The sequence below is a fragment of the Aquarana catesbeiana genome, linkage group LG01 (assembly GCF_042186555.1).
Source record: "Aquarana catesbeiana isolate 2022-GZ linkage group LG01, ASM4218655v1, whole genome shotgun sequence".
NCBI classification, from domain to species: domain Eukaryota; kingdom Metazoa; phylum Chordata; class Amphibia; order Anura; family Ranidae; genus Aquarana; species Aquarana catesbeiana.
The window spans coordinates 663,549,379-663,561,598 of NC_133324.1; the positions used below are offsets into that span (position 1 = coordinate 663,549,379).

General features: G+C 43.2%; 1 protein-coding gene across 3 annotated transcripts in view; it reads left to right on the forward strand.

The window, feature by feature from the left end:
* GSTCD (glutathione S-transferase C-terminal domain containing) overlaps positions 1 to 12,220 on the forward strand; it is a 287,431-nt gene that overhangs the window by 251,524 nt on the left and 23,687 nt on the right. The gene's annotated exons all lie outside the window — the stretch shown is intronic.

Consider the following 12,220-nt stretch of genomic DNA (forward strand, 5'->3'; position numbering starts at 1 on the left):
GGCAATCACGGACCTTAAGATCGACATACAAGCCATTGCGGGCAGGGTCCAAGAAGTAGAGAAGACGACTACTACTCATTCCACTGTACTTCGCCGTACGTGTCAGGTTCTTGACACACACACACCTTACAGCTACGGGACCTGAACCGACACGTGGAGGATTTGGACAACCGCGGCAGGCGCCACAATATCCGAGTGCGAGGCCTGCCGGAATCCATCGAGGCAGATAGGCTAATGGCTGAAGTGACCTGCTTCTTCAACAACCTTCTGGATAAACCCCCCGCTACACCTATAGGTATGGAACGCATCCATCGTGCCCTACGCCCACGGGGGAGAGATGCGGACCCGCCTAGGGATGTGATCTGCCATGTCATCGATTACCAACTGAAAGAGGAGCTTCTGCGTAAGGCTCGAAGCACCACAAAGCTGACATATAATGGCGCTGAAATTCGCCTTTTTCAGGACCTTTCAACAATAACACTGCAACGTCGCAGGGAACTGCGCCCCCTGTTGGATGTACTCCGGACCAAGGGAATTCCATACAGGTGGAAATTTCCCTTCTGCCTGTCAGCCTCGTCGCAAGGACGATCCGCACTACTCAGAGTGCCGGAGGATCTACGCTATTTTTGCGACACCCTGGACATACCGTTCACGGAGGTCCCCGAGTGGTATGCGGAATTTCGTCCACCGGCTCCCAGAAAGATCCCACCAGAACTAGAGCCAATGGAAACTCAACAACATCGCTACAGGAGGCAACGCTCCCCTTCGGGAAACAGAAGCCGTCTACCAGCACAAGGCACCGAGAACGGATCCAGCCCGCTGAATGCCCCGCAAACCAGGAGAGCCCGCCGGGACCGATACCGACAACAGCTTCAGCAATGCTAGACAAAACTTTCTCCTTACTACCATCCGTTTAAGTGGACTCCTTAGGCTTATTTCATGTTCTTCCCTACAGGATACGTCTACCATACAGTTCTTACAATAGCTCACCCTGTGTTTCTGGTCTGTGAGTCTGTCGCTTCCCCTCTACTCAGGTCATCAAATAAAGAAAAGCATTTGTGATACAACAATACGCGCTAAGGACACTTGAAAACATAAGCATCGGTCCGAAACCTTTCTTCATCAAGAGCGGTGATTATCACGTTGTTGAGGTCTATCACCTATGTTTAAACTACTCTGATTGACTTTGATGATCTTGACCTGGCTATCCCTGTATCCTTTCCAGATCTGAGCATATACCCACCGATATCCCCACCTCGTTTCAATATGGGGGGAGGACTCGATCGCAATATATTGTCTTTAGATCCCTTTAATACTTTCTTTATGTTCATAAAAGTATTATTTAGCCTTGATTTATTATGCACTATATAATTTTATCTTTCCTTTCCCAGTGCTATATGTGCTTTAGCGGTGGCGAGGCGGTGGCAGTGGGGGTATTGATCCATGGGAGTGTACAGAACTGTCATAGATGTTAAGTTACCACCCATAAGTGAAGAGTAACTGACAATCTGAACAAACGTGCTCGATTATAGCATTTTGAATAATGCACAATTCAATGCGGCTAATGCGACTATTGCCCAACGCATGGCTCCTTTCTAACAAGACTTCCCATCACAATGATACACTTTTTTCATCTACCAACCAGGCTATCACTTTCCATACTTGGTAATGGGGTAGGTCTGCTCCCGTGGATCAATATCCTCAACGTATCTGTTGTATATGTTACGATGTACAGAAATTTCAGTATACATGCGTAATTGCTAGAGACTTACCACTGCAACACTGGTTAACTGCAGACACTCTCAAACTGACATTGGTCTGCCCCCTCCTACTCTACAACCACATACACTGGGGGGTACTATACGTATGCCATAATGTTCTTAATGACCATATTGAACGGTGCCCTCATGCAACGCTGAGGGGTATACAGCATGTAGATATAATTGGAACATCCCCCATGTCTATGAAACTTCACATACAAGTTCCAATTGTGTTGCACTACCCCACCTCAGGGAGACACTTCCCATAAGAGGACGAGAGTCCTGCTACCCAAAACATGATGGCACAACACCACCTGACTAAGGCGCGACCTTCCTTCCTAAAGAGGGTTTCACCCCCTTTGTTATGGGTTACCCCCCAGACGCTTCTCTTACCTTCAACAACAACTCCTTACACCAACAAAAGTATTAAACACCGTGAATAGCAAACTCTATATATGACTCCCCCATCGCTGATCGAAAACAATTGCTTCAGCACCAACGGCAAATATTTACTATCCCCATGATATCATAGATGACTGACTCTCAACCAACCTCTACATGTACCGGAGGATACTAACTAGCCATGAACATTCCTAGACATGTATCCTTCACGCATGCTTTAAAACTCTAAAACATACCTCCCCAGTTAACTCCCGGCCCTACCGCTCACTTGGCCTGGGAATCGGTTCAAGCCATATTGACGCACGGCGTACAATGACATGAGGGTCAGACTGTCTTACCCTGAGCACAGGGGAGTAGCTACTTTAACCCAACTAAGCAAAACCATAGTTATAAACATGACCTGCAAGTGTTATTGTTGTTTTGAGCTTTTTCTAGCAAAGTTAATAACTCTAAGTTCAGCCTTAAGGTTTATTTAAGTTTATCTGTTACACCTTGCCACTGAAAACTCTGTATTAACGATCAATTAAAATTCAATTGAGCTCGTGCCTAGATGACATAAAGACACTAATCTCAAAACGTACAATGCATAAACACCCTGATTAATCTAGTAATCCGAAAACGGATTCCTCCCTTTACAAAAAATTAATGCCCCCCCTCCCCCCCACAATATCTCTACAGAACCCTAAGACGGATATACCGTACATCTATCCATACGCCCCCCCATGCTGCAAATCTGCTTAAGTATAGTACCATTTTCCACCTCCTCACCTAGCTTACATTCCCTCTCGGTCTAGCGGATAGCCAACCCTTTGTATATCTCCACTCTCTCTACCGATCTCAGCCGTTCCTCACCTCAGTGGCAATAACAACCTCCAATACTGACCCACATACTAGACTCCACCTCACGTCACAGATTCGTTCCTGTTATACCTAAGTACAGGTATATACTGTCTTTGGACTAGCGAGCGGGCTCTCGCTTGTCACCGGAAGCATTCACACACTTACACAAGTCCCCCCACTATCCTCACTCATAATAACACCAGATTGAAATACGAAAATATCATTTTATCCTTCCCACATACCTACCCTTGCCCCCCAACCACTACTGCCACTCCCCTCCGAAAGACACGACGTCTCTATTCTACCTTCCTGCCTCCCTTATCCTGGTTCTCCGACGACGACGACGAGTACTCATAGTAATACGAAAACTCCTTACACTCTTGTGCCAACTTATCTAATACTTCATCCTCTCTCCCACTATGCCGCAAGTCTTGTCCACCAAAAACAAAACAATCAAAATCCTATCCCTTAACATAAGGGGCCTTAACATTCCTGAAAGACGCTCTCAGTTATTACTTTCCCTACAAAAAAATAAAGCTGACATTATCTTTCTCTAAGAGACCCATTTTAAAACAAGCTCCATCCCAAAACTCTCTAACTACCGCTTCCCAACCTTCTTCCACGCGACTAACAAAGCTGCAAAATCCAAAGGAGTCTCCATCCTATTCGCTAAAAATTGCCCGTTTCACATCAAAGACACCTGCATAGACACAGAAGCACGTTACCTTTTTATCAAAGGTACACTATATGGTAGGCGAATCACCCTGGCCAACATATATGCACCCAACACGAAACAAGTCCCTTTTTTCCGGTCCACCCTACAAAAACTCAATCTTTTCCAAGAAGGCCTTTTGATCCTAGGTGGGGATTTCAACGTCCCCCTAAATCCCCTTCATGACACCTCGAATGGCTCCACAACCCTACCTTACAGCGCCCTACGCGCAATTAAATCACAACTCAAAGATCTGTCTTTACATGATTCCTGGCGGACACTCCACCCTAACGAGAAAGACTTCACGTTTTATTCAACTCCACATAACAGACACTCCAGACTAGATTACTTATTCCTCTCTCAAAGAGATCTATCGATGTTAACCTCAGCTACAATTGAACCCATGTATCTGTCGGATCATCACCCAATATCCATGATATTAGAATTCCCAAACACTAACACCCGTCCCCAAATATGGCGTCTGGACCCCTCGCTTCTCACAGATACTGCCATAATGACTACCATACAAGAACGTCTTTCACTGTACTTCACTGAAAACGACTCACCGGATATCTCACCTATGATACGTTGGGAAGCACATAAAAGCACCATTCGGGGAGAATTCATAGCACTCTCGGCTAAACGTAGGAAGGACAAACAGGAACTCATAAATACACTGACTGCAAGAATACAAACACTGGAAAGAGCACACAAAACTTCCCAAGCAATGACATCTCTCCCTGAATTGCTCCAAGCCAGGAATGACCTATTAGAAGCCTTAAACAAGCAAGTGAAGAGAAACTATATTCTTTCCCAAAAAATATTTTATGAATATGGCAATAAATCTGGCAAAATATTAGCAAGAGCGCTCAGAGCCAAACGAGCCCACACCACGATACACTCGATAATAGATGCTAAGGGGACAAAAATAGTTTCCAACGACCAAATAGCCGCACATTTTGTAAACTACTACTCTCAGCTTTACAACATACATCCCCCCAACCCACAGAGGGTAGACACTCAAAGAACGAAAGCCATTCAAGATTTCCTCACACAATACAGCCCCATACGCATTTCTTCTGCAACAGCTGAAGATCTGGATCAACCCATATCGTCTGATGAATTGGATATGGTCCTCAAACAACTGAAGGCCGGCAAAAGTCCCGGACCTGACGGCCTAACAACCGGTTATTATAAAACTTTTATTGACACCCTCAAACCGCACTTCTTGGCTGCATTCAACTCCCTATCCTCTGACAATCCCCCACCTAGAGACCTACTGACAGCACACATAGCTGTAATACCTAAGCCCAATAAAGATGCATCAAAAGTGTCAAACTACCGTCCAATATCATTACTGAATGTTGATCTCAAAATGTACGCCAAGATCTTGGCTAATCGTCTTCTGCCTCTCCTGCCTAACCTTGTCTCACTAGACCAAGTGGGTTTTATACCAGGCCGGGAGGCTAGAGACAACACAACCAAGGCGATCAATATTCACAAGTGGTTAACTTCCACCCAACAACAAGGTTTCTTTTTGTCCTTGGATGCGGAGAAGGCATTCGACAGGGTGGCATGGGACTATATGTCAACAGTACTTAAAATGATCGGTATACGAGACCGCATGATGCAATTTATAATGTCCCTCTATGCCTCTCCTACTGCACAGGTCCGTGTCAACGGCCACCTGTCGAATGCCTTCTCCGTGTCAAATGGAACACGCCAGGGATGCCCGCTTTCACCGCTGATATTTGTTCTTACCTTAGAACCTCTTCTTCAACGCATACGATCCAATCCTGATATCAAAGGAATCTCCATGTCAGGGAATACATACAAGCTATCTGCTTTCGCAGATGACATCCTCTTGTTCCTGACTGAACCCCACATTACATTACCCAATCTACTAAAAGATCTTGACACATTTAAATTCTTAACCAATTTACAAATTAACTACACAAAATCCGAAGCCCTCAACATATCCTTAAGGAAGGAAACCCTTGAATCCTGTCAAGCTAACTTCCCCTTCAAGTGGACCCAAGATGTAATTATATACCTCGGGATCCGCCTACCGGCCCACCTCTCAGATCTATATCTCAAAAACTATATACCGATCCTCCAACAAATTCAAAAAGATCTTAAGTCCTGGTCAACGGGTCTTTTTTCTTGGTTTGGAAGGGCTTCGATAATTAAAATGAACATTCTCCCTAGAATACTTTATGTCATGCAAACAGTCCCCATAAGATTACCACAAGCCTTCTTCGCTTCATATCGCAGGGCGTGTAGCGAATTCATTTGGGGCAAGAACCGCCCCAGAATCAGTTTTGACAGACTCACACTACCCAAATTAAAAGGAGGCATAGCACTCCCCGACATCGCCAAATATCACATGGCATGCCAACTATCGAGAATAGTGGATTGGAATGTCCACTCACACTCTAAAGCCTGGACACAAATTGAAAATTTATTTTCCCCAATCCCACTTAAACAACTGCCTTGGATTCCCTCACAACAGATACCTCTGGCATGCACACAACATCCCTTGATCTCATCCACACTTTCCTCATTTAAGATAGCATGCCAAAAACATCTCATTTCCTCTAGCCCAGGCCCCATGACCCCGCTACGAAATAACCCAGACTTCCCACCGGGTGTTTCCACCACATTCCTGGAGGGATATTGGCTCCATGACCATATCCGTGCAAAGCAATTCTTTCCCGGTAACACCTTCGTACCTGTTACTAACCTACCCACACATACATCCGGAAGATCCTTTCCCCCATGGACATACAATCAAAAATAAGCCACTTTCTCAATCACCCTCCCAAGAAAACCGCATTTTCCAGACATCTCACACCCTTTGAAGAAATATGTTCCAGGATGGAACCACAGAGACATGTAATCTCTGAAATTTACACACTTCTTTTCTCTGAACACACTCCCAAATCCAATATAGCCACTCGTAGCTGGGAAAGAGACTTAGCATTAGACCTGTCAGAACAAGATTGGGAAAATATATACTCCTTCATTCATAAAGGTTCAATTAACGTGTCAACACAAGAAAACAATTTCAAGATTTACTCTAAATGGTACAAAACCCCGATAAAACTACATAAAATTTCCCCCTCCATCCCTTCCACTTGCTGGAGATGCTCAGAAGGAGAAGGCTCAATGATCCATATATGGTGGTCTTGCCCACTCATCAACCATATTGGAAAGAAGTCCAACGTATTATCACTAAAATTACCACCTATCAGATTGCACTTACCCCTGCCCAAATGCTCCTACACCACTCATCCATCCCAAAAAAAGATTATCACCGTTCTCTTGCCCTACATATGATTAACGCAGCAAAACTGTGCATCCCGACTCTCTGGAAATCCTCCAAGCCCCCTACTATAGCCGACTGGTTCAAACGAATCAATAGAATAGCCGAAATGGAGGAACTGATTCACCAAGCCAGAGATACGCCCTCCAAATTCAGGTATGTTTGGTCTTGCTGGCAACATTTCCAAACGACAGCCGAATACACAGATCTATTGTCCTGAGCTCATACTCAGGCATCTGAACCCTTTTCGGAGGAGGACTCATCATAGTCCATCCTACTTTCCTCACTTACTCTTTCCCCTCAACCTTATACCTCAACATACCCTACAACCATCAACTCCCTAATTACGATCCTATATGATGATAACAATGACTTGTTTTTGACCTCATACCTTAAACACACCATCCTTAGATATCTAATACCTCCAAACCTATGATCCTTTCCCCCCTTTTCCCTCCATACAGACATCCCTTCCTTCCTGATTAACTAAGAGTAGGATTGCTAGTGGTCCGACGACCGCAACCCTACCACGCACCATCATATCCAGAAACAATATACAATATAAAAGAACATTACATTTATAGAGACGTCCAGGACTCCAAACAAATCTGGACATGGAAATCTTTGTTCGAATGTTTAATTCTGGTTTATGACTACTTAAGGTTATTTGTTGTCTCTTATTCTATACTTCTGTTCAATGTTAGACAGGTCAGTTATGATACATAGTGATGAATAGCTACCCATTGTAATAAGTATACAACAGAACATTGTTATACGAATTCTTTTGTATTACCAATTTGCAACGACATTGTAAAACATGACTTTTACTAACAATAAAAATTTATTCTGGAAAAAAAAAAAAAAAAAGACACCTGTCCACAGACGCAATAAATCAATCAGATTTCGATCTCTCCACCATGGCCAAGACCAAAGAGCAAAGGATGTCAGGGAGGATTGTAGACCTTCACAAGGCTGGAATCGGCTACAAGACCATCTCCAAGCAGCTGGGCGAAGAGGGTAACAACAGTTGGTGTGATTATTCGCAAATGGAAGAAACACAAAATAACTGTCAATCTCCCTAGATCTGGGACTCCATGCAAGATCTCACCTCATGGAGTTTCAATGATTATGAGGACTGTGAGGAATCAGCCCAGAACTACACAGGAGAATCTTGTCAATGATCTCAAAGCAGCTGGGACCATAGTCACCAGAAAACAATTGGCAACACACTATGCTGTAAAGGACTGAAATCTTGCAGTGCCCGCAAGGTTCCCCTGCTCAAAAAGAAAAGCACATGTACAGGCCCATCTGAAGTTTGCTAATGAACATTTGAATGATTAAGAGGAGAACTGGGTGAAAGTGTTGTGGTCAGATGAGACCGAAATCAAGCTCTTTGGCATCAGCTCAACTTGCCGTGTTTGGAGGAAGAGGAATGCTGCCTATGACCCCAAGAACACCATCCCTACTGTCAAACTTGGACGTGGAAATATTATGCTTTGGAGGTGTTTTGCTGCTAAGGGGACAGGAAAACTTCACTGCATCAAAGGGACGATGGACTGGGCCATGTACCGTCAAATCTTTGGTGAGAACTTCCTTCCCTTCAGCCAGGGCATTAAAAAAGGGTCGTGGATGGGTATTCCAGCATGACAATGACCCAAAACACAAGGCCAAGGCAACAAAGGAGTGGGTCAAGAAGAAGCACGTTAGGGTCCTGGAGTTGTCTAGCCAGTCTCCAGACCTTTAATCCCATAGAAAATATGTGGAGGGAGTTGAAGGTTCGAGTTACCAAACGTCAGCCCCAAAACCGTAATGACTTGGAGAGGATCTGCAAAGAGGAGTAGGACAAAATCCCTCCTGAGATGTGTGCAAACCTGGTGGCCAACTACAAGAAACGTCTGACCTCTGTGATTTCCATCAAGGGTTTTGTCACCAAGTACTAAGTCATGTTTTGCGAAGGGGTCAAATACTTATTTCACTAATTAAAATGCAAATCAAATCATAACTTTTTTGAAATGCGTTTTTCTTGATTTTTTGTTTGTTTGTTATTCTTTCTCTCACTGTTAAAATAAACCTACCATTACAATTATGGACTAATCATTTCTTTGTCAGTGGGCAAACGTACAAAATCAGCAGGGGATCAAATACTTTTTTCACTGTAGTGCTACCTTCTGAGCACAATTCTAGCTGCTCTTGCATGAAAATAGTGTGCACCCAGCATCAGCTCACTGTTTCCAGTATCCAGGAGAGAAGGCATCCAGGGGCCTGGAAGGAAGAGGAGATCTTTTTTAGCATTACAGGCTAGCATACCATATAAATGTACAGCTGACAGAAACATGCCCCCCGCAATATCAGCTGTTCATCGCTGCCATGAATCCAGTACAAATCTGTTCAGCACATGATTGTCAGCCACTGCTAGGTCAGACAATAATAAAAATAAAGATAAGAAACGAGTGCTATATAAATTGCAGCAGCTGGCACACAGGGGTGAACATACAACTCCCGGAAGTGACAAAAAAAATATATAAGTGGTGTGAGCTCTGCACACCACTTATATATTTTTTTAGTAATAGAAGTAACATCAGGAAACTAAGAAGGGCTGAATCAACTAGCGTCATGAGTTAACGGCGTGCCAAGATGGGCCATTTAATAGTCTCCCATCTGTTTGTAATGGAATAGATTGCATCCGTAACTGATATGGAAACAATAATAATGGGTCATCAGTGGAAGTCACCTGAAGCAATATTTTTATTTTAAATGCTTTGACCAATATTTATTAAAATAAACACAAGGGCTAAGGACCTGATCGTGTGATCCTTGATAAGCGATTATCAGGCTAGCTGAAATATACTAATTTTATTAAAATACATTTCACTCTAAAATTCTCCATGATTTTCCTGGGAACATTTAAGCATTAATATCAATTCTGCCAGAAGGAGGTTATAATATCCCTACAACAGCCAAACCAACGCTTACTCAGTAGGACTTATAAGGGTGTACTGCAGAGGAATTTCAACTTATACCATGTTTTCAAAGCGATAAAGCGTCCACTTCCTAGTGTATATATTGCAGACATAAAACCTGTATTGCGATATAAGATGAGTTATACACCATAGTCCCCTTTGCTTTCTATGGCATTGAAGTAATGAGGTCTAAATATCAAAATCAATTAATAATAATAAAATAAATTAATTAATGAAAGAAAGTAATGAGTCTAAAGTGGTAAAAGTTACTCAGACATCAACAGTATGTATTGCTGGTGTGTAAGAGTGAACATCATGATCAGGGGGGTATTTATCCTGCTAAACACCAGGAATGGACATAAATCTACATATACTGCTGTGCTTTAGCTGCTTGCCCACCAGCAAACAGGAAAATGGAAATTGAGTAGTAACTGCTCTTTTGTTGTGAATGACCGCATGAAAATCTCATTTCCACAAGACATACTGTAGCTTCTTTATCTTTTAAATATAAGAGATCTCATGAGAAGTTTTAGAAATCTACAGGTAAAGAGCAAAATTCTTTTAACCTACCAGCCTATGGAAGGAAACCATCAATCTTTGTGTGTATCCAGGCGCACTTCAAACAGCTAGAAATAATTAGAGCCCAATAAAGTGTTTGTACACCCTGTACAACCACTTTTACCTACAGGTAAGCCTATATTAAGGCTTACCTGTAGGTGCTGGAAATATCTCCTAAACCTCCACGGTTTAGGGGATATTTACAAAAAAGCTGTGCGCTGATGTCTACGGCACATGGGCACTTTAGGAAGGGCAGATCGTGACGTTTCTAAAGGGGTCATGCCGTGACTGGCGGCTCTGACGCGCATGTGCGGGAGTGACGTCTCGTGACTCCAGCCAGTCACAGAGCCGGAGTTCACAGCCCCGGAAGGAAGAGGGGTGAAGATGGACGCTCGCTGCTAGTGGGGACAGTGGTGACATCACAGGTTTCGGTTTCAGGTAAGTGACACATAATGGGCTACTATGCGATGCATAGTAGCCCATTATGCTTTACCTTTGTAGGGAAATAAAGAGGAAGTAAAACCCACCAGGGTTTATTTCCTCTTTAACACTAGGGCACGGCCATAATACGCATGTTACCGTAATGCACATTATATGCATTGCTGTGTTGTGGTCCCTTTCTTTTTGAATTACACTTAAGCACACCTTTAAAATGTACCTGCATTGCATTGCAACACACTTACTTGTGGTATGGTGAACTACCAAAAATGCTGCATGCATAATTCTTTTTGTTCAAAGATTGTATTAAAGTTTATCAAAGTGTGATACAGAAATATAGATCAAAGAAGAAAAAAAAATATGCCAAATGCAAGCCATCAGTACATTTCAAGCCATAAAAAGGAAACACGTTTGGTAACAATTGATCAGATAAACAAAGCAAAATACATATGTCATAAAAGGATAGGCCTCAGGTGGAGCAGGCTAAAGTAGCATGCATAATTTTTTTGTCCATTATGGTGCATTAGGAAACCCATTTAAATGAATGGGCTGCCTTAACACAATGCAGGTTAATGGGTGACACAGCATGCATTAACAAACCACAGCAGACTGGGCTTGTGTGAATGGGTTTTAAGGGATTACACACAATGCATAACAAGCTACCCTAATGCACTGCATATTACCACGCAACGCAGTGTGCATTAACCTGCATGCATTTAGCACAACACAGCGGACTGGACTGGTGTGAATTGGCCCTTGGGTATGGGTATTGTAGTAGACAAACCACAAATGACACCGTCCTATGCGAGCAGTTGTAGTTACCAAATCTCTCATCATTACCACTTTAAGGCCCAGTTCACACTGGTGCAACATACGCTCCAACTTTGGGAGCACATGTTGCATGACGTGTACAAATCAATGGTTCCCTAAGAGAGCCATCTTAAAGTAGAAATAAACCATCCTATCGTTTTCAGCCAAGGAAGCTGCCATCTTAGCCTCTGTTTAATCTACAGCTGCCATGATGCTGCGCATGTGATTAGTTATGACACCGCCATTGGATGGTTTGACAGTTTGGATGAGAGCACAAACAATGTGAGAGTTACATTTCCTGCACGTTTCGGGAATGTAACACATTTTTGAAACTGTTAAATCGATGGGTTTACTTCCGCTTTAACTGGTCCGACTGCAAGGCATGGTGCTAATACAGCGGTATATGAAATTGCTC